Source organism: Aegilops tauschii, chromosome 7 (genome assembly GCF_002575655.3).
Source record: "Aegilops tauschii subsp. strangulata cultivar AL8/78 chromosome 7, Aet v6.0, whole genome shotgun sequence".
Lineage (NCBI taxonomy): Eukaryota > Viridiplantae > Streptophyta > Magnoliopsida > Poales > Poaceae > Aegilops > Aegilops tauschii.
Genome location: NC_053041.3, coordinates 19,677,748 through 19,701,469, shown reverse-complemented (window position 1 = coordinate 19,701,469; position 23,722 = coordinate 19,677,748).

The following is a 23,722-nucleotide window of genomic DNA, read 5'->3' as shown; positions in this document are numbered from 1 at the left end:
GGACCTTCGCGAGTTATGTTTGGAGATAGTCCCAAGAGGCTATCTAGCGACATTGGAGATTCAGTCTACCTTGATGGAAAGGATCAGAGAAGCTCAGAAGACAAACAAGGAGATTGAAGAGATAAAGGAGAAGATGAGCAAAGGAAAATCCAAGGGATTTCGTGAGGATGAGCACGATACCTTATGGTTTGAGGACCGTGTATATGTGCCAAATAATCCGGAGATCAGGAAGTTGATTTTGCAAGAAGCCCATGATTCACCGTACTCGATTCACCCAGGAAATACGAAGATGTATTTGGATTTGAAGAATATTTTCTGGTGGACCGGAATGAAGAAGGATATTGCAGAGTATGTAGCAGTTTGTGATGTATGTCAGAGAGTGAAGGCAGAGCATCAGAAGCCAGCAGGATTGCTACAACCATTGCCGATACCCGAATGGAAGTGGGATAAAATAGGCATGGATTTTATCACCGGATTACCCAGGACTCGTTCAGGCTATGACTCAATATGGGTTGTAGTCGACCGTTTGACGAAAGTGGCTCATTTCATTCCAGTGAAGACCACTTACACCAGTGCTAAGTTGGCAAAGATATACATGACCAGGATCATATGTTTGCATGGAGTTCCGAGGACCATTGTATCAGACAGAGGAACCCAATTTACCTCGAAGTTTTGGAAGCAGTTACATGAAACATTGGGAACCAGGCTGGAATTTAGTACAGCTTTCCACCCACAGACAGACGGACAGACCGAGAGAGTCAACCAAATTTTGGAGGACATGTTGAGAGCATGTGCACTAGATTATGGATCCAGTTGGGACGACAATTTGCCATATGCGGAGTTTTCTTATAACAACAGTTATCAAACCAGTTTGAAGATGGCCCCTTTCGAAGCTTTGTACGGAAGGAGGTGTAGAACACCGTTGTTATGGGACGAAGTTGGAGATCGTCAGTTGTTTGGAACAGACTTGATTAAGGAGTCTGAACAGAAAGTGAGGATGATTCGCGATAGGCTCAAGGTAGCCCAGTCCAGACAGAAGAGTTATGCTGATTCTAAACGAAAGGAGACAGTTTTCGAAGTCGGAGACCGAGTTTATCTTCGAGTATCACCACTTCGAGGAGTGAAGCGCTTTGGAGTTAAGGGAAAGTTAGCGCCCCGTTTTATCGGACCATACAGAGTTGTGGAACGTATGGGAGAAGTTGCTTACAAGCTGGAATTGCCCGAAGGATTGTCTGGAGTTCATGATGTATTTCATGTTTCTCAGTTGAAGAAGTGCCACGCAGAGATGGCTGAGATACCACTGAGAGATACTGTACCGTTGGAAGCGATTCAGCTGGAAAGTGATTTGACCTATGAGGAGAAACCAGTTAAGATACTTGAGTATGCCAGTCGAGTTACCCGCAGCAAGGTTATCAAGTTTTGCAAAGTTCAGTGGAGTCACCACACGGAGGATGAAGCCACCTGGGAGCGAGAGGAAGATCTACGGAAAGACCACTCCCACTTGTTTTCTAGCCAACCCGAATCTCGAGGGCGAGATTCATCTTAAGGGGGGTAGGTTTGTAACATCCCAAATTTTTAATTTGGTATGTTATACATAGATCATCATTGCATATCATGTTTTATTGCATTTTGACAAATCCTCGATAAATCCTAAGCAACTCAAGGACCCTCGGAGAGAGTTGGGGATTTTTCTCGAATTTTCATATTTGATTTTCATCAAATATTAAGACGAGGATTTTGGTTTTAATTATTTTCTCTCCGGAAAAATATTTCATTCTAAAATAAACGAGAGGAGAAAATATGACTTCTCCAAAATAATTGAAATACTGGAGGAAAAATGTTAAAATCATTTATTGGAATTTATTTGGATTTTATTTGCAATTTTTATTGCATTAAAAATATTGCATGTTTTCAAAATATTTATTTTGTGTTAAAAAAATGTTTACCCTATTCTAGATTTTCTAACAAGACGGGGAAAATTTATTTTATATTTTTCTGATTTTTATTTATTTTTCTACGAATTATTTTCCGTGGAACTTATTAAAAAAACGCGCGCGTCCGCGCTGGGCCAAGCCCAGCCGCGCGAGGCCGCCGGCCCGCCCGCGCGTCGTCCTCCTCGCGCATGGGAGCCGAGTCCCGCCGCCGCACGCCGCCCGGCCGCCCCCTCCTCCAAGCCGAGCTCTCCCCCCTCCCTCCTATTTATACCCCCCCTCTCTCTCTCCCTCATCTCGTTCGCCGCCGCCGTTCGTCGCCGGAGCCGCGCCCCTCGCCACCCCTTGCCCCCTTGCCCTCCCCCGCACCCCCGCCGCACCCGCCGCCCCACCGCCGCCCCGCCGGAGCCTCGCCGGAGCCGCCCCGACGAGGTAGACCTCGATGCCGTTCGGTTTGCCGGTTTTCTTCAAAAAAAAACCTTTGTTTAAAAAAAACCCTAGATCGGTATTTTTTCGGTTTTATTATTTTGCGAGCGTTCACCGAACCGTTCGTTTTAACGAACGCGTTCGTCGGTTTTTCTCTGTTAACGAACGTCCGTTCTTTAACCGTTCGTCCGTTTTTCTTTTTCGTCGGATTTTTCTGCGATTATCTCAGATTCGATTTCTGATCGAATCTTCGTTTCTGTTTAACTTCTCGCTCGTTTATCGGAATCAGGCGATTCAAGCGCCTAGAGTTTCGTCTCGAAATTCTCTTTCCGTTTAACCTACTCAAACAAGTTTTGCTACAGTAAAATTTGACCTAGATCCAGATTAGTAAACGAAGCTACTTTCTTTCGCCGTTTGACTTTCGTTGCTTCTTTCGAGTTGATTATTTTTGTAAACCGGAGTTCTTAAGTTGAACTTTCTGGTTGGATCTTTCATTCGAGTTTTACCTGTGCATTAGATGAGTACTGATTGTATGCTTGTTTGTTTGCGATAGAGTACCCGGAGTGTGCCGCTTGTTACTTCGAATCGCTAGGTTTTGCGGATCATCAGCAAGGCAAGTAACACTTTGATCATACTTTTCATACCCAGTTTTATTGCATTAGATCTTTTCCTCAAACACTTGCATGATTAGGATCTAATTAAATTGTGGGTATTGGGAAGTAGTTGAGGTAGAACCTATTACCTGTTTTATTATCAAACCCTTGGGAGTTACTTCCACGTTGCTATTATTATTGCCATGCTATGCTCGTAGACGTGGATTGGGTTTGAGAGATTTCCATGACAGATGTGAGATTGATATTAATGGTTTACTTAAGGTGGCAACTAAAACTCACATCTGGGTGGATTGAGGTACCTGGGTATTCCAGGATTGCCTGTTTTTCTTTTGGACCGCCACCCAGGTTCAAAGGGATCATAAGATTATTCATGCTAGAAACTTCCGTGTGCAGCCGCAAGCTATTATGGGCTCTAGCATAGTTGATTAAGTTGTGTGAACTCTTACAGTGGTAGACTAGCAGATGTAGGGGAAAGTAGGTGTAACTGTCTACCCATACGTAAGGTGCAAACACTTCTGAAAGACTGTGTCTTGGTCATCCGTTACTCAAACACCATGTAGTGCGAGTAATCCAACGGAGGAGATCAAGTCTTGTGGGGAAAAGTGCACAAACCTCTGCAGAGTGTACAAACTAATCATGGTTAGCCGTGTCCCCGGTTATGGACAACTTGAGTATCTAGTACTTGGATTATCATGTGAATCTCATCACTATGTTACTTCTAATTAATTTTGTTGGGTTATTGATGACATTTAATTGGGATTGAGATGCTGTCAACCATCTCAATGTTTCACAACCACCACGATAGTTAAATAAAATTTATTCCTTTGAAGTAGGATAAAATTGGCTTTTCGCAAAAATTGTAACCATAGAGCTTTCCACCAGCCATATATGCATGTAGTATAGCCTTATTATTGTTCATTACTCTCTATGTGTTACATTGCCAGCATATTCTATGTGCTGACCCGTTTTCGGGCTGCAACGTTTCATGTTGCAGACTTTTCAGACGACGAGTAAGGTGCCTTAGGTCGTGGTCTTATACTCAGTGATGCCGCTGGAGTTGATGGACTCACTTATCTTCCAAGTCTTCCGCTGTTATCGTCTTAGATGGCCTTAAGCCATGTTTATCATACTTAATCTCTTCGGAGATATTCGATGTAATAAGTGTGTGATTGCTACTCTGTTATAAATCCTCCATTTGTACTGTGCGTGTCAGCATTACTGATCCAGGGATGACACTGGTGCACAGCAGCACAGACCATTTGAGGTCTGGTCGCTACACTCATACACATGACTGTGATGCATATACTTACCTTGAGGTCTTGAGTTGGCTTAGGAAGGAATGAACCTGAGTAAACAAGGTTAGATAACACAGATACACCTACTGGCCAGAGCAAACAAAAGAAACCACAAGAGTACCAAGACTGGGATGACATGTAGAGAGTGAGTACTGAGTACTTTATTGGATGTAGACATGTCCCCAAAGATAAAGATATGCAATGAATTCAAGGATTTCCTTCCCTTAGATGTCTTGGTCCCCCTGAATCTAGCATGGGATACCGGGAGAAGATAGGGAACAGAAAATCAGAGCAAAGAAAAATAGAGCAAATGCAAACAACCAAATATGAACATGTCTTTCCCCTCTTAAAGACATGTAACTTCTCTCCTCTTGAACACCAAGCATCTGGGGTCTTTGATGTGATACTTCTTCCTCCTTATTGAAGAATTCTCTCCCCCTATTGAAATGATTAAGCTTTGATGTGATCTCTCTCTCCCCGTTTGACATCAATTTCCAAGAAGGGCTCTTCTGGATTTTGGTTGCAAAATGGGTTTGGTCATTGAGTCACAAACCAAAGCAGCATGTCGAATGTGATGCTGGTAGAGGACAAGAATCATTGAGTGGAGCTGGAGCAGAAGAATGCAGGAATCAAGTGGCAAGTCGTCTTTTCTGCAGTGAAATCGGTAGCACCGAGTTGTGTGCTTCGGTGGCGCCGAAAGGATTCGGTTGGTCCGAAAGAAACAAATCGGTGTGACCGAGTTCATCACAGTGAAAACACTTGTCACCTCAGATCACTAGGCAAGTAAAATCTCACAAGGATTTGCAAGGAATTAGCTGAAAGATTTGCAATGAATTGGATGCAGGGAATGCAGAACAGAATTAAACAGAGAAGAAATCTAGATGAAGTTTTTTTGTGAAAGGGGAAACAAATATGCATGAGACAAATAAAAGAGCACGGAGAAACACAAGAGAACTTCATCTAGAATTGGTCGGCGGCAAAGTCACATATGTTAGAGTATGTTGACTTAGGAGGCAAGTGAGATCACTTGATCATAGGTCATACTCATCGTTTAAGCTCAAAATGGGGTTACCATTTTTTGTTTAAGCATCTTGATGTATTCACATCTTGTTGAGTTGCTTTGACCCATGACTTGGAGTAAAGCTTCTCCAAGATGGAATAACATACCTTGGGTGGTGGTGTTGATCTTGATCATGTAGTTGAACTTGTGTTGCTTGCTCAAGGTTGATGTAGCTCATCAAGAGTTGGGAGCACCACTTGGAATTTGAGTTCATTTACCTACATGGGTTAGTCTTGCAAGGAAGAGCACTTGTGTATCCAAAATGACAATCATAAAACTTAATATAGAATTTGTCAAAGGATATGTTTGAAGGGTTTCGTGCTTCCTTGTCTTCAACCACCATTGTGTAGAAACTTGGTGATGTAGAAATTGCTCAAGATGTGAGTGAGTTGCAATCCCATAGATTTAGACTCATCCAAGTACCTACAAGGGTTAGAGAGCATGCAGAGGTGCAAATATATCCAAGACATATAAATAGCATCATGAAAGAAGTATCAAGGATTAGTCAAAGGCTCATGCCTTGCATGTATCCAAATGGAGCTCCTACTCCAAGTTTGAAGCATCAATGATGTTCAATCCACCTCTGATATGTCTCCGTCGTATCTACTTTTCCAAACACTTTTGCCCTTGTTTTGGACTGTAACTTGCATGATTTGAATGGAACTAACCCGGACTGACGTTGTTTTCAGCAGACTTTCTATGGTGTTATTTATGTGCAGAAACAAAAGTTCTCGGAATGACCTGAAACTCCACGGAACTTATTTTTGGAAAATATTAAAAATACTGGAAGAAGAATCCATGTTAGGGGGCCCACACCCTGTCCACGAGGGTGGGGGCGCGCCCCCTACCTCGTGCGCCCCCTGACGCTCCACCGACCTCAACTCCAACTCCATATATTCACTTTCGGGGAGAAAAAAACCAGGGAGAAGGATTCATCGCGTTTTACGATATGGAGCCGCCGCTAAGCCCTAAAACCTCTCGGGAGGGCTGATCTGGAGTCCGTTCGGGGCTCCGGAGAGGGGAATCCGTCGCCATCGTCATCATCAACCATCCTCCATCACCAATTTCATGATGCTCACCGCCGTGCGTGAGTAATTCCATCGTAGGCTTGCTGGACGGTGATGGGTTGGATGAGATTTATCATGTAGTCGAGTTAGTTTTGTTAGGGTTTGATCCCTAGTATCCACTATGTTCTGAGATTGATGTTGCTATGACTTTGCTATGCTCAATGCTTGTCACTAGGGCCCGAGTGCCATGATTTCAGATCTGAACCTATTATGTTTTCATGAATATATGTGAGTTCTTGATCCTATCTTGCAAGTCTATAGTCACCTACTATGTGTTATGTTCCGGCAACCCCGAAGTGACAATAATCGGGACCACTCCCGGTGATGACCATAGTTTGAGGAGTTCATGTATTCACTATGTGATAATGCTTTGGTCCGGTACTCTATTAAAAGGAGGCCTTAATATCCCCTAGTTTCCATTAGGACCCCGCTGCCACGGGAGGGTAGGACAAAAGATGTCATGCAAGTTCTTTTCCATAAGCACGTATGACTATATTCGGAATACATGCCTACATTACATTGATGAATTGGAGCTAGTTCTGTGTCACCCTATGTTATGACTGTTACATGATGAACCGCGTCCGGCATAATTCTCCATCACCGATCCAATGCCTACGAGCTTTTCACATATCGTTCTTCGCTTATTTACTTTTCCGTTGCTACTGTTACAATCACTACAAAACCCAAAAATATTACTTTTGCTACCGTTACCGTTACTTCCATATTACTTTGCTACTAAACACTTTGCTGCAGATACTAAGTTGTCCAGGTGTGATTGAATTGACAACTCAACTGCTAATACTTGAGAATATTCTTTGGCTCCCCTTGTGTCGAATCAATAAATTTGGGTTGAATACTCTACCCTCGAAAACTGTTGCGATCCCCTATACTTGTGGGTTATCAACCTCTCAAACGGCAAAAGACTTTCTCATCAAGCGGTTTGGTGAGTATGTCCGCCAATTGCTTATCGGTGCGAACATGCTTAAAATCAATGTCCCCTTTGGCAACATGATCTCGAATGAAATGATGACGAACTTCAATATGCTTAGTTCGAGAATGTTGCATGGGATTGTGAGCAATCTTGATAGCACTTTCATTGTCACAAAGCAATGGAACATGTTTCACATATATCCCATAATCCTTAAGAGTTTGGGTCATCCAAAGTAATTGAGCACAACATGAACCAGTGGCAATGTATTCCGCTTCAGCGGTGGATAAGGATACCGAATTTTGTTTTTTGGAAGACCAAGACACAAGAGATCTACCAAGAAATTGACAAGTACGCGAAGTGGACTTTCTATCAACCTTGTCTCCGGCATAGTCCGAATCGGAGTAGCCAACAAGATCAAAAGAAGACCTCTTAGGATACCAAATGCCAAAATTTGGTGTATGAATAAGTATCTCACTATCCTTTTCACAGCCTTAAGATGACATTCTTTTGGGGCCGCTTGATATCGTGCACACATGCACACACTTAGCATAATATCGGGACGAGAGGCACATAGATATAACAATGAACCAATCATAGAGCAGTAAACTTTTTGATCAACCGGTTCACCATCTTTGGTCAAATCAAGATGTCCACTAGTAGGCATGGGTGTAGTCATACCTTTGCATTCTTGCATATTGAACTTCTTGAATAAGTCCTTGGTGTACTTTGTTTGAGAAACAAAGGTACCTTCCTTAGTTTGCTTGATTTGCAAACCAAGAAAGAATTTGAGTTCACTCATCATAGACATCTCATACTTCTCCGACATTAGCTTTCCAAACTTCTCACTAAAATGAGGGTTAGTCGAACCAAATATAATATCATCAACATAAATTTGGCACACAAATAGTTCTCCATTAACCCTTTTAGTGAAAAGAGTAGAATCTATCTTTCCAATTTCAAAGCCTTTTTAATAAGGAACTTGGTCAAGCATTTATACCATGCTCTGGGAGCTTGTTTAAGACCATAAAGACCTTTGTGAAGTTTGTAAACATGATTAGGTTTCTTAGGATTGACAAAGCCGGGAGGTTGCTTAACATACACTTCCTCCTCAATTTCACCATTCAGAAAAGCACTTTTAATGTCCATTTGGTACAATGTGATATCATGGTGATTAGCATAAGCAAGTAAGATGCGAATGGACTCAAGTCTAGCAACGGGGGCATATGTCTCACCGTAGTCCATACCTTCGACTTGAGTGCAGCCTTGGGCGACGAGACGTGCTTTGTTGCGAACTACATGTCCATCTTCATCTTGCTTGTTGCGAAACACCCATTTGGCACCAATGATGTTGTGGTTGTTGTCGGGCTTCTCGACCAATGTCTGATACGTCTCCGTCGTATCTACTTTTCCAAACACTTTTGCCCTTGTTTTGGACTCTAACTTGCATGATTTGAATGGAACTAACCCGGACTGACGCTGTTTTCAGCAGACTTTCCATGGTGTTATTTATGTGCAGAAACAAAAGTTCTAGGAATGACCTGAAACTCCACGGAACGTCTATGGAAATAATAAAAAATCATTGCAAAAGATGAAGACCAGGGGGCCCACACCCTAGCCATGAGGGTGGGGGCGCGCCCTCCCCCCTAGGGTGCGCCCCCCCTACCTCGTGGGCCCCCTGGAGCTCCTCCGACCTCAACTCCAACTCTATATATTTGCTTTCGGGGAGAAAAAACTAGAGACAAGAATTCATCGCGTTTTACGATACGGAGCCGCCGCCAAGCCCTAAAACCTCTCGGGAGGGCTGATCTGGAGTCCGTTCGGGGCTCCGGAGAGGGGGATTCGTCGCCATCATCATCATCATCATCAACCATCCTGCATCACCAATTTCATGATGCTCACCGCCGTGCGTGAGTAATTCCATCGTAGGCTTGCTGGACGGTGATGGGTTGGATGAGATCTATCATGTAATCGAGTTAGTTTTGTTAGGGTTTGATCCCTAGTATCCACTATGTTCTAAGATTGATGTTGCTATGACTTTGCTATGCTTAATGCTTGTCACTAGGGCCCGAGTGCCATGATTTCAGATCTGAACCTATTATGTTTTCATGAATATATGTGAATTCTTGATCCTATCTTGCAAGTCTATATTCACCTACTATGTGTTATGATCCGGTAACCCCGAAGTGACAATAATCGGGACCACTCCCGGTGATGACCATAGTTTGAGGAGTTAATGTATTCACTATGTGCTAATGCTTTGTTCCGGTACTCTATTAAAAGGAGGCCTTAATATCCCTTAGTTTCCATTAGGACCCCGCTGCCACGGGAGGGTAGGACAAAAGATGCCATGCAAGTTCTTTTCCATAAGCACGTATGACTATATTCGGAATACATGCCTACATTACATTGATGAATTGGAGCTAGTTCTGTGTCACGCTATGTTATGATTGTTACATGATGAACCGCATCCGGCATAATTCTCCATCACCGATCCAATGCCTACGAGCTTTTCACATATTGTTCTTCGCTTATTTACTTTTCCGTTGCTACTGTTACAATTGATGGAAATATGCCCTAGAGGCAATAATAAAATGGTTATTATTGTATTTCCTTGTTCATGATAATTGTCTATTGTTCATGCTATAATTGTATTAACTGGAAACCGTAATACATGTGTGAATACATAGACCACAACATGTCCCTAGTAAGCCTCTAGTTGACTAGCTCGTTGATCAATAGATGGTTATGGTTTCCTGACCATGGACATTGGATGTCACTGATAACGGGATCACATCATTAGGAGAATGATGTGATGGACAAGACCCAATCCTAAGCATAGCACAAGATCGTGTAGTTCGTTTGCTAAAAGCTTTTCTAATGTCAAGTATCGTTTCCTTAGACCATGAGATTGTGCAACTCCCGGATACCGTAGGAATGCTTTGGGTGTACCAAACGTCACAACGTAACTGGGTGGCTATAAAGGTGCACTACAGGTATCTCCGAAAGTGTCTGTTGGGTTGGCACGAATCGAGACTAGGATTTGTCACTCCGTATGACGGAGAGGTATCTCTGGGCCCACTCGGTAATGCATCATCATAATGAGCTCAATGTGACTAATGATTTAGCCACGGGATCATGCGTTACGGAACGAGTAAAGAGACTTGCCGGTAACGAGATTGAACGAGGTATAGGGATACGGACGATCGAATCTCGGGCAAGTAACATACCGATAGACAAAGGGAATTGTATACGGGATTGATTGAATCCCCGACATCGTGGTTCATCCGATGAGATCATCATGGAACATGTGGGAGCCAATATGGGTATCCAGATCCCGCTATTGGTTATTGGCCGGAGAGGTGTCTCGGTCATGTCTGCATGGTTCCGAACCCGTAGGGTCTACACACTTAAGGTTTGGTGACGCTAGAGTTGTTATGGGAAATAGTATGTGGTTACCGAAGGTTGTTCGGAGTCCCGGATGAGATCCCGGACATGACGAGGAGCTCGGGAATGGTCCGGAGGTGAAGATCGGTATATTGGACGAAGGGTATTGGAGTCCGGAATTGTTCCGGGGCTACCAGGCTATGGCCAGCATGTCCGAAAGGGGTTTCGGAGGCCCCGGCAAGCGTTGGGGGGCCTTATGGGCCAAGGGGAAGGGGCAATCCAGCCCACTAAGGGGTTCTGCGCCCCTCCCAACCCCTCTCACATAACCAGGAGAGGTGGGGGCGCCGACCCTTGGGCAGCCGCCCCTCCCGGCTTGGGGGGCAAGTTTCCTAGGGGGTGGGGGCGCCCAAACCCATCTAGGGTTTCCCCTTGCCGCCGCCTCCTCCTCTAGATCCATCTAGAGGGGCCGGCCCCCTCTCCCCTTCCCTCTATATATAGTGAGGGAGTGGGAGGGCAGCCATACCCTTCCCTTGGCGCAGCCCCCTTCCTCCTCATAAATCTCCTCCTCCTCCGTAGTGCTTGGCGAAGCCCTGCCGGAGAACCACGAGCTCCATTGCCACCACGTCGTCGTGCTGCTGGAGTTCTCCCTCAACTTCTCCTCTCCCCTTGTTGGATCAAGAAGGAGGAGACGTCCCCGGGCTGTACGTGTGTTGAACGCGGAGGCGCCGTCCGTTCGGCGCTAGATCGGATCTTCCGCGATTTGAATCGCCGCGAGTACGACTCCATCAACCGCGTTCTTGTAACGCTTCCGCTTAGCGATCTTCAAGGGTATGAAGATGCACTCCCTCTCTCTCGTTGCTAGCATCTCCTAGATTGTTCTTGGTGACACGTAGGAAAATTTTGAATTATTGCTACGTTCCCCAACAACAATCACTACAAAACACCAAAAATATTACTTTTGCTACTGTTATCTTTGTTACCGTTACCACTACTATCATACTACTTTGCTACTAAATACTTTGCTGCAGATATTAAGTTATCCAGGTGTGGTTGAATTGACAACTCAACTGCTAATACTTGAGAATATTCTTTGGCTCCCCTTGTGTCGAATCAATAAATTTGGGTTGAATACTCTACCCTCGAAAACTGTTGCAATCCCCTATTCTTGTGGGTTATCAAGACTATTTTCTGGCGCCGTTGCCGGGGAGCATAGCTCTATTCTTTGAGTCACTTGGGATTTATATCTGCTGGTCACTATGAAGAACTTGAAAGACGCTAAGACAACAATTTATCCCTCAACTACGAGGGGAGGTAAGGAACTGCCATCTAGCTCTGCACTTGATTCACCTTCTGTTTTGAGTAAGCTTGCGACACCTAAACCTGCTTCTGCTATTCGTTCTGATATGTCGCATGTTATTGATGATGCCACTTCTGATATGCATGATACTTATGATGAGACTACTTCTATGCTTGATACTACTGTGCCACTTAGTGAATTTCTTGATGAACAAATTGCTAGGGCTAGAGAGAAAGAAATTATTGAAACTGATTATATTGATGAAAGTGATGATGAAGACTTGCCTGTTACTCCTGAGGGTTATGTTTTTGATAAAGAAGCTTCTTTAGCTATTTTAGCCTGCAAAGATAGATATGAGCTCAAGAGGTTATTAGCCAAATGGAATCAGCAATCCCTTAATGCTAGAATGAATCCTGACCCTGCTTTTGCTACTTCACCTATCTGTGTTACCGATAAGGATTATGAATTCTCTATTGATCCTGATATAATTACTTTGGTTGAATCTGATCCTTTTCACGGCTATGAATCTGAAACTGTTGTGGCACATCTTACTAAATTAAATGATATAGCCACCCTATTCACTAATGATGAGAGATCTCGCTACTTTTATATCCTTAAAATATTTCCATTCTCATTAAAGGGTGATGCTAAAATATGGTTTAATTCTCTTGATCCTGGTTGTGTGCGTAGTCCCCAGGATATGATTTATTACTTCTCTGCTAAATATTTCCCTGCTCATAAGAAACAAGCTGCTTTGAGGGAAATATACAACTTTGTGCAAATTGAAGAAGAGAGTCTCCCACAAGCTTGGGGGAGGCTTCTCAAGTTACTTAATGCTTTGCCTGATCATCCTCTCAAGAAAAATGAAATACTTGATATCTTTTATAATGGACTAACCGATGCTTCCAGAGATTACCTGGATAGTTGTGCTAGTTCTGTTTTCAGGGAAAGAACACCGGATGAAGCTGAAATTCTATTGAATAATATGTTGACAAATGAAAATAATTGGACACTTCCTGAGCCAGCTCCTGAGCCAATTCCTGAGCCTATTCCTAAACCAACTCCGAAGAAGAGAGGTGTTCTATTTCTTAGTCCTGGAGATATGCAAGAGGCGAAGAAATCTATGAAAGAAAAAGGTATTAAAGCTGAAGACGTTAAGAATTTACCTCCTATTGAAGAAATACATGGTCTTAATTTACCGCCTGTTGAAGAAACATATGATCTTAATCCATTACCTACTGAAGAACCTCATGGTCTTGATAACCCGACACAGGTAGTAAAGGTAAATTCTCTCTATAGATATGATAAAGCTGAAATCCCTCCTACTAAAATTGCTAGCCAATGCTTGGATGAGTTTGATAACTTTATGGTTAAGCAAGAAGATTCAATGCTTATTTTGGTAGACAATTAAAACAAAATTCTTATATGATTGAACACTTGGGTGATTATATGGCTAATGTTAAAGGTGAACTTAAACTCATTAGTAAACATGCTTCTATGGTTACCAGTCAAGTAGAACAAGTACTTAAGGCTCAAAATGATTTGCTCAATGAAATGAATAGTAAGAAAAATGATTATGCTGTTAGAGTGGCTACTAGAACTGGTAGAATGACTCAGGAACCTTTGTATCCTAAAGGCCACCCTAAGAGAATTGAGCAAGATTCTCAGAGGAATAATATTGATGCACCTAGTCCTTCTAAAAGGAAGAAAAAGAAAAATGATAGGACTTTGCATGCTTCTAGTGAACCTGTTATTGAAACACCTGAGAATCCAAATGATATATCTATTTCTGATGCTGAAACACAATCTGGTAATGAACATGAAACAAGTAAAAATATTAATGAAGATGTTCATGATGATGCTCAACCTAGTAATGATAATGATGTAGAAATTGAACCTGTTGTTGATCTTGATAACCCACAATCAAAGAATCAACGTTATGATAAGAGAGACTTCGTTGCTAGGAAACATGGTAAAGAAAGAGAACCATGGGTTCAGAAACCCATGCCTTTTCCTTCCAAACCATCCAAGAAAAAGGATGATGAGGATTTTGAGCGCTTTGCTAAAATGATTAGACCTATCTTTTTGCGTATGCGATTAACTAATATGCTCAAAATGAATCCTTATGCTAAGTATATGAAGGATATTGTTACAAATAAGAGAAAGATACCGGAAGCTGAGATTTCCACCATGCTTGCTAATTATACTTTTAAGGGTGGAATACCAAAGAAACTTGGAGATCCAGGAGTACCCACTATACCATGCTCCATTAAAAGAAACTATGTTAAAACTGCTTTATGTGATCTTGGAGCCGGTGTTAGTGTTATGCCTCTCTCTTTATATCGTAGACTTGATTCGAATAAGTTGACACCTACTGAAATATCTTTGCAAATGGCCGATAAATCAACTGCTATACCTGTCGGTATTTGTGAGGATGTGCCTGTTGTAATTGCAAACGTTACTATTTTAACGGACTATGTTATTCTTGATATTCCCGAGGACGATAGTATGTCTATTATTCTTGGAAGACCTTTTTTGAATACTGCAGGGGCTGTTATTGATTGCAACAAAGGCAATGTCACTTTTCATGTTAATGGCAATGAGCATACGGTACACTTTCCGAGGAAACAACCTCAAGTTCATAGTATCAACTCTATTGGAAAAATTCCATCGATTATTTTTGGAGGTTTTGAATTTCCTCTTCCTACTGTCAAGAAGAAATATGATATTCTTATTATTGGGGATGTGCATATCCCCGTTGAGGTAACATAGTGCTATTCGAAATTTCTCCGGTTCCATGTTATTCGGAATGAGTTTGTTAACAAGACTTGATCAACCTTGTTAGTGGATTCCTTTTGATGAGCATGAGATGGATGAAACTAGAAGGCACAACCTTCTGTACCCTCTTTCTACTTTCTATTATTTAGTTGAAATAAAGTAAAAATAGTATTTTTCTGTCTGTTTTCTGATTTATCTGTGCAAGATAAAAATACCCCGAAAATAAAAGTTCTCCAAATGCCCTGAAAATGGAATATGATTTTTTCTGGAATATTTGAGAATATCTGGCACTGAGAACACAGCAGGAGGGGCAAGCACCTGGCCACGAGGGTGGAGGGCGCGCCCTACCCCCCAGGGCGCGCCCCCTGCCTCGTGGGCCCACGGTGGCCCTCCTCCACTTATTCCTGCACCCATACACTCCTTCTTCCTCCCACAAACACCAATATCCAGCTCAAGCACGAGTTCTAGCTCATTTTGCTGCGATTTTCGATCTCCTTGCTCAAAGCACCTCTCACAAAACTGCTTGGGGAGATTGTTCCTTGGTATGTGACTCCTCCATTGGTCCAATTAGTTTTTGTTCTAGTGCTTTATTCATTGCAAATTTGTGCAGCCTAGGTGACCATGTTCTTGAGCTTGCATGTCAAATTTATATGGTTCCAAGTAGTTCTAATGCATGATATAGTCTCTAGGCACTTGTAGGAGTAGTTGCTATCAATTTTGTTGAGTTTGGTTTACTCTTATTTGAAGTTACTAAAAATTTCAGAAATTTTTTAGAGGAAGAAATATGCTTAGGAAAATGTTCCAAGGTGGTTCTTCAAGGAAGCAAGGACCCAGGCTTGCAATGCGTGATGCTGACGAGGAGCCACCAAGGGACGCTCCAGTGCGGCCTTGTGAATGGCCCTCAGAAAATTTTATGGATCGAGCGGGAATCAAAGAAGAATTTAACGCATACTTGCGTAAAGCTGATCTTGTGAGCTTTGAGGCAGACAAATGCCGCCAGTACCACTATCTCACTAGTACATTTGTGAGGAGGTTTGAATTTTCATCTTCACGTAATTCTCCAACTGTCCTGTTTGATCTCTATGAAAAATCTTATACTATGGACTTAGAGGATTTTACTTCTGCTTGCAAACTTCCACAATGGGGTAGTGTTAGTGAACCCCGTAAATCTGAATTTAGAAACTTTCTTGCTGGTATAACCATGGGGGAATCTAGAGATATAGCACAAGCTACCATAGGGAGCATTCATTTTCCCGCTATACATTATTTTGCTCTCTTCATAGGTAGGTGCATAAATGGTAAAGATGAAGCATGTCATATGTGTGTCCCTGACCTTAGTATTCTTAGGAGTGCTGTGTTAGGAGACAAATCTTATAATTTGGGAGCCATTGTTGCACGTAGGTTGCATAATAATAGATTTAATGGAGATTTCTTCGGAGGAATTTATGCAACCCGCTTAGCTGATTTTCTTGGTGTGGGCGTTCGTGAGGATGATATTGAGTTGCCTCCTACTTATTTAGACTATAATTCTATGGTCTACCACCAGTTTGTCGAGAGGAATGAATCACCTCTCTGATATCGCTTAATCTTTGACAGACGTCATGCTGTCCGTATTACTCTCCCTGCTCCTGCCTTCTTTGATTATCAGGCAAAAGGAAGACATTTTATCACCAGAGAGGAGGCAGATGAGTACGAGAGGAGGGCCGAGGCAGCTCGCCGCCACGCTGCAGTTCAGGAAGCGATAACCGCTGCATCTCAGTACGACCCTAGCTACACCTACGGGTATCCGTCAGGCCACCCTTGGCAATAAACCAACTTAGGCCAAAAGCCTAAGCTTGGGGGAGTACGTATCTCTCACCGACATTACATTTATGTTCACACACACTCATTGCTAGATGTCGGTGCTCATACTCTTTCACTGTAATATCCATGTTAGTTTATTTTCTTTTTCTTGCTTTCTTCTTGTGTGTTTAATAAACTTTAAGAAAAACAAAAAGAATTAGTGTAACTTTTAGTTAGTTTACTTTTCTTGCTATAGTAGTAATAATTAAAAAGAAAACCCAAAAAGATTTCTTGTTCTTCTTTTGCTTGTTGGGAGTTTTCCCCTGTAAATAGTTTTATTTCTTTTCTTTGGGGGTAGTAGGAGAATACCATGATTAAATTGTTGAAGTGGCTCTTATATGCATTATTGTTGATTTAACCAAGAGCCCATATTTCCTTGTCTTCTCCTGTTTATTGAATGATTGCAGATTCCAACTTAGTCCAATGCACGTGCACTCATACTATTATTCACATCGTTCGGTCGTGCAAGTGAAAGGCAATTATGACGATATATGATGGACTGACTGAGATGAGAAAAGCTGGTATGAACTCGACCTCTCTTGTTTTTGTAAATATGATGAGTTCATCGTTCCTGATTCAGCTTATTTTTAATAAACATGTTTGCAATGACAATTAGAGATCATAGTTACTCGTGCCATGCTTGATTAGCTATGAGTTATAATGGTTTACCTTGCGTGCCAACATGCTATCAAAATGGTTGTGATGTGGTATGATGGGGTGGTATCCTCCTTTGAATGATTTAAGTGACTTGACTTGGCACATGTTCACACATGTAGTTGAAACAAAATCAACATAGCCTTCACGATATTTATGTTCATGGTGGATTATATCCTACTCATGCTTGCATCCAACGTTTATTAATTTTAATGCATGTTCATGACTGTTGTCGCTCTCTAGTTGGTCGCTTCCCAGTCTTTTGCTAGCCTTCACTTGTACTAAGCGGGAATACTGCTTGTGCATCCAATCCCTTAAACCCCAAAGTTATTCCATATGAGTCCACTATACCTTCCTATATGCGGTATCTACCTGCCGTTCCAAGTAAATTTGTATGTGCCAAACTCTAAACCTTCAAATAAACATTCTATTTTGTATGCTCGAATAGCTCATGTATCAACTAGGGCTGCCCTTATCTTCCATGTTAGGTGGGTTATTCTCAAGAGGAGTGGACTCCGCTCCTCACTCACGAGAAAATGGCTGGTCACCGGGATGCCCAGTCCCATGCTTTATGCAAACTAAATCAAAATAATTGCAAGCAAAACTCCCCCTGGGACTGTTGCTAGTTGGAGACACTCGTTGTTTCGAGCAAGTCATGGATTTATGCTTGTTGGTGGAGGGGGAGTATAAACTTTACCATTCTGTTTCGGAACCGCCTATAATGTGTGTAGCATGGAAGATATCGCCATCTCTTGGTTGTTATATTGACAATGAAAGTATGCCGCTCAAAATATTATTTATCTCTATTTCAAAACCGAGCTCTGGCACCTCTACAAATCCCTGCTTCCCTCTGCGAAGGGCCTATCTATTTACTTTTATGTTGAGTCATCACCCTCTTATTAAAAAGCACTAGCTGGAGAGCGCAGCTGTCATTTGCATTCATTAAAATTAATTTATATTGGGTATGACTCTGACAGGATCTCTTTTACCATGAATTACAATGTCTAGTCAGTCCTTGTTACGTCTCAGAAAGGGCTAGCGAGATACCATCTTGTTATATCATATCGTGATTGTTTTGAGAAAGTGTTGTCATCCGAGATTTATTATTATCGCTCGCTAGTTGATTATGCCATTGATATGAGTAAACATGAGACCTGAGAGTTATTGTGAATGTGGTTAGTCATAATCTTTGCTGAAAACTTGAATGGCTTTACATAGTTACAACAACAAGAGCAAACAGAGTTTGTAAAAGTTTTTCTTTATCACTTTCAGTTTATCAACTGAATTGCTTGAGGACAAGCAAAGGTTTAAGCTTGGGGGAGTTGATACGTATCCGTCGTATCTACTTTTCCAAACACTTTTGCCCTTGTTTCGGACTCTAACTTGCATGATTTGAATGGAACTAACCCGGACTGACGCTGTTTTCAGCAGACTTTCCATGGTGTTATTTATGTGCAGAAACAAAAGTTCTCGGAATGACCTGAAACTCCACGGAACGTCTATTTGGAAATAATAAAAAATCATTGCAAAAGACGAAGACCAGGGGGCTCACACCCTAGCCACGAGGGTGGGGGGCGCGCCCTCCCCCTAGGGCGCCCCCCCTACCTCGTGGGCCCCCTGGAGCTCCTCCGACCTCAACTCCAACTCTATATATTTGCTTTCGGGGAGAAAAAAACTAGAGAGAAGAATTCATCGCGTTTTACGATACGGAGCTGCCGCCAAGCCCTAAAACCTCTCGGGAGGGCTGATCTGGAGTCCGTTCGGGGCTCCGGAGAGGGGAATCCGTCGCCATCGTCATCATCAACCATCCTCCATCACCAATTTCATGATGCTCACCGCCGTGCGTGAGTAATTCCATCGTAGGCTTGCTGGACGGTGATGGGTTGGATGAGATTTATCATGTAGTCGAGTTAGTTTTGTTAGGGTTTGATCCCTAGTATCCACTATGTTCTGAGATTGATGTTGCTATGACTTTGCTATGCTTAATGCTTGTCACTAGGGCCCGAGTGCCATGATTTCAGATCTGAACCTATTATGTTTTCATGAATATATGTGAGTTCTTGATCCTATCTTGCAAGTCTATAGTCACCTACTATGTGTTATCTTCCGGCAACCCCGAAGTGACAATAATCGGGACCACTCCCGGTGATGACCATAGTTTGAGGAGTTCATGTATTCACTATGTGCTAATGCTTTGTTCTGGTACTCTATTAAAAGGAGGCCTTAATATCCCTTAGTTTCCATTAGGACCCCGCTGCCATGGGAGGGTAGGACAAAAGATGCCATGCAAGTTCTTTTCCATAAGCATGTATGACTATATTCGGAATACATGCCTACATTACATTGATGAATTGGAGCTAGTTCTGTGTCACCCTGTGTTATGATTGTTACATGATGAACCGCATCCGGCATAATTCTCCATCACCGATCCAATGCCTACGAGCTTTTCACATATTGTTCTTCGCTTATTTACTTTTCCGTTGCTACTGTTACAATCACTACAAAACACCAAAAATATTACTTTTGCTAGTGTTATCTTTGTTACCGTTACCACTACTATCATACTACTTTGCTACTAAATACTCTGTTGCAGATATTAAGTTATCCAGGTGTGGTTGAATTGACAACTCAACTGCTAATACTTGAGAATATTCTTTGGCTCCCCTTGTGTCGAATCAATAAATTTGGGTTGAATACTCTACCCTCGAAAACTGTTGCGATCCCCTATACTTGTGGGTTATCAATGTCCACACTCGATTTCTCTCAAAGTTGTGTAGCTCTTCATGCATGGCTCTTTAACCTTCATAGGTTCAATGCTAGAGATGAATGAATAATGTTCACAAAAGTTATCCAAACGAGTTTTAGAGCGAGTGATTCTCCCGGTTTGGATATCATTGTAGATTTGCTCGACGGGATGGTCTTTGGCGACTCTTGCTCGAACTCGTGGGAGCTTTTGCTTGGCTCGGGGTGGAACATCCTCTTCATCTTGTTCTTCTTCTTGGCCTTCTTCATTGTTGACGTTGTCGTTCTCTTGTCGTGGTGGAGAAGGAGGTTGTTGATGTTCATCTTGGTGTACTTCCTCGTTTTCTTCATCTTGATGTGTCCCACTTGTGGATGCTTCCATATCAATCCTTGGTTCACCTTGTCGTGAGGTGGAAGCTTCCACTTGGACGGACGAGGTACTCTCCTTCACCTCCGTTGGACAAATCTTTCCAATAGACAAGTCTTGGATTGCTTCCGAAGGGTCTTTGTCTCCTACATCAATTGGCAATTGCTCTACTTGCGAGCCGTTAGATTCATCAAACTTCACATCTACCGTCTCTTCAACCTTTCGGGTGAAATTGTTGTAGACACGGTAAGTGTGAGAGTTTGAGCCATAACCAAGTAGGAAACCTTCATGAGATTTAGGAGCAAATTTAGAACGACGATGCTTATCAAGAATGTAGCACTTTGAGACGAATACTCGAAAGTATCCAACTTGGGGTTTGTTACCGGTGAGAAGCTCGTATGCTGTCTTGCCGAGTAGCTTGTGAAGATACAAGCGATTTGTTGCATGACAAGCTGTCTCAACCGCTTCCGCCCAAAAGTGTTTTGGAGTCTTGTACTCATCAAGCATCGTTCTTGCCATCTCAATAAGAGTTCGGTTCTTCCTCTCAACAACTCCATTTTCTTGAGGCGTGTACGTAGCCGAGAACTCGTGTGAGATTCCTTCTTCGTCAAGAAAGGTATCCACATTTGTGTTCTTGAACTCCGTTCCGTTCTCGCTTCGAACCTTCTTGATCTTCACTTCAAATTGATTTTGGGCCTTCCTAGCGAAGTTTTTGAAGATCTTTTGGACCTGCGATTTATCATCAAGAAAGAACACCCACGTAAATCTTGAAAAATCATCAACTATGACTAGACCAAATGAGTTACCACCGAGACTCTTGTAGGCATTGGGACCAAAGAGATCCATATGAAGTAGCTCGAGCGGTCTTACCGTGGTCATAATGTTCTTCACGGGGTGACTTCCTCCAACTTGTTTTCCTGCTTGACAAGCACTACAAAGTCTATCCTTGTCAAATATAACATCTTTTACTCCAAGGATATGATCACCTTTAATAAGCTTATCAAGATTTCGCATACCCACATGACCTAGTCTTCCATGCCACAACCAGCCTTTAGAAGATTTAGCAATTAAGAAAGTTCTAGGTTGAGCCTTTTTAGTGAAATCAACAATGTAAAGATCACCTCTATGTATACCGGTAAAGACCATTTTATGATTGTCTCTTCGAAACACTTGGCAATCTACTTCAGTAAATAGGACATTGAAACCGAAATCAGCAAGTCTAGGGACTGAAAGTAAATTGTACCCAAGAGATTCAACGAGAATGACATTTTGTATGGAGCTATCATGTGAGATGGCCACCTTACCGAGGCCAACTACCTTGCCCTTTGAGTTATCACCAAAAGTGACATACTTTCGAGGGTCGTTGTTTTCAGCAAGCTCACGAAACATATCTTTGTCTCCGGTCATATGATCAGTACATCCACTATCAAGGACCCATTCCTTTCCTCCAGCCATGTAGCCGCGAAGATTAGCCATAAGACCAAAGTGTCTCATCGCATCATCAAGATCATAGTCACTATCATCATCCTCATCATAGTATCCATGTTCAACATCGTCTTGTATTTGATTAATTCCTAGAGAGGGTAATTCATTAGATCAATGATCATCACAATGGTCACCTTTATGAATTCTAATAGTTTCGGAGATGATATTGCTAATGATTCCAACATCTCCTTTGGCACGCATGAGATTGGTAAGCTCAAATAGACAATCACCAAACTTAGGATCACTGGAATTCATCTTACTCAAGGCAATAGACTTATGGAGAATTTCATCTAAGTTTTGCAAGGAATAGTTTGGAAATCTTTCCTCAAGAAATCTCCATATAGTGTAGGCACACTCAAGAGTAGGCAAACATCCAATCAAGTTTCTAGGCAAGCCTCTAGTGATAAGATTAACAGTTCTAAGGTTGCGGATCATGTCAATAGACTCATCAAGGGTAGGATGCAAAGGATCAACATGAGGTGCACAAGGGCTAGTAATGTACTTATTCAAATGATATTCATTGAAAATCTCAAGCATCTCATTTTTTCACTCATGAAAGAACTCTCCATCAAGAATAGGTACTCTACGTCTAAGACTCCCAATGTAGACTCATCTATCTTCCTCAAATGGTGATTAAACCAAAGCAATGGAGACCAAAGCTCTGATACCAATTGAAAGGATCAAGAAGAGGTGTCTAGAGGGGGGTGAATAGACTCTAAGTAAGAAAAGTTGCAGTTTTTAATTTCTTTAAGTTGAAGTGGAGTTTTGGCACAAGTTTAAACATTCACAATACATATCAAGCAAGCGTGACAAGAGTATATGAGCAGCGAAAAGTAAAGCATGCAAGTTGCAAGAATGTAAAGGGATGGGATTGGAGTGTGCAAATGCAATTTGGAGACACGAAGATTTTTTATCCGTGGTTCCGATAGGTGGTGCTATCGTACATCCACGTTGATGGAGACTTCAACCCACGAAAGGTAACGGTTGCGCGAGTCCATGGAGGGCTCCACCCACGAAGGGTCCACGAAGAAGCAACCTTGTCTATCCCACCATGGCCGTCGCCCACGAAGGACTTGCCTCACTCGGGTAGATCTTCACGAAGTAGGCGATCTCCTTGCCCTTACAAACTCCTTGGTTCAACTCCACAATCTTGATGGAGGCTCCCAAGTGACACCTAGCCAATCTAGGAGACACCACTCTCCAAGAGGTAACAAATGGTGTGTTGATGATGAACTCCTTGCTCTTGTGCTTCAAATGATAGTCTCCCCAACACTCAACTCTCTCTCATAGGATTGGATTTGGTAGAAAGATGATTTGAGTGGAAAGCAACTTGGGGAAGGCTAGAGATCAAGATTTATGTGGTTGGAATGGAATATCTTGACCCCAACACAAGTGTAGGTGGTTCTCTCTCAGAAATTGTATGTTGGAAGTGTAGGCATGTTCTGATGGCTCTCTCCACGAATGAAGAGTGGGTGGAGGGGTATATATAGCCTCCACACAAAATCTAACCGTTACACACAACTTACCAAACTCGGTGGGACTGAATCGTCAAACTCGGTCGGACCGATTTAGTTCATAATGTGACCGTTAGGCATTTCGGTGGGACCGAATTGATCAACTCGGTGGGACCGATGTGCTAGGGTTAGGTTAAAGCCTCATCTCGGTTTGACCGATTACTCAAACTCGGTGGGACCGATTTGGGTAATAAGCGAAACAGAAATTTTGCCAAGCAAACTCGGTGGGGCCGATTGCATATTTCGGTGAGACCGAGATTATTGCAATAGGCAACAAAGAGTTTGCAAGCCCATCTCGGTGAGACCGAATTGATTAGGGTTTCTGGCAGTGGCTA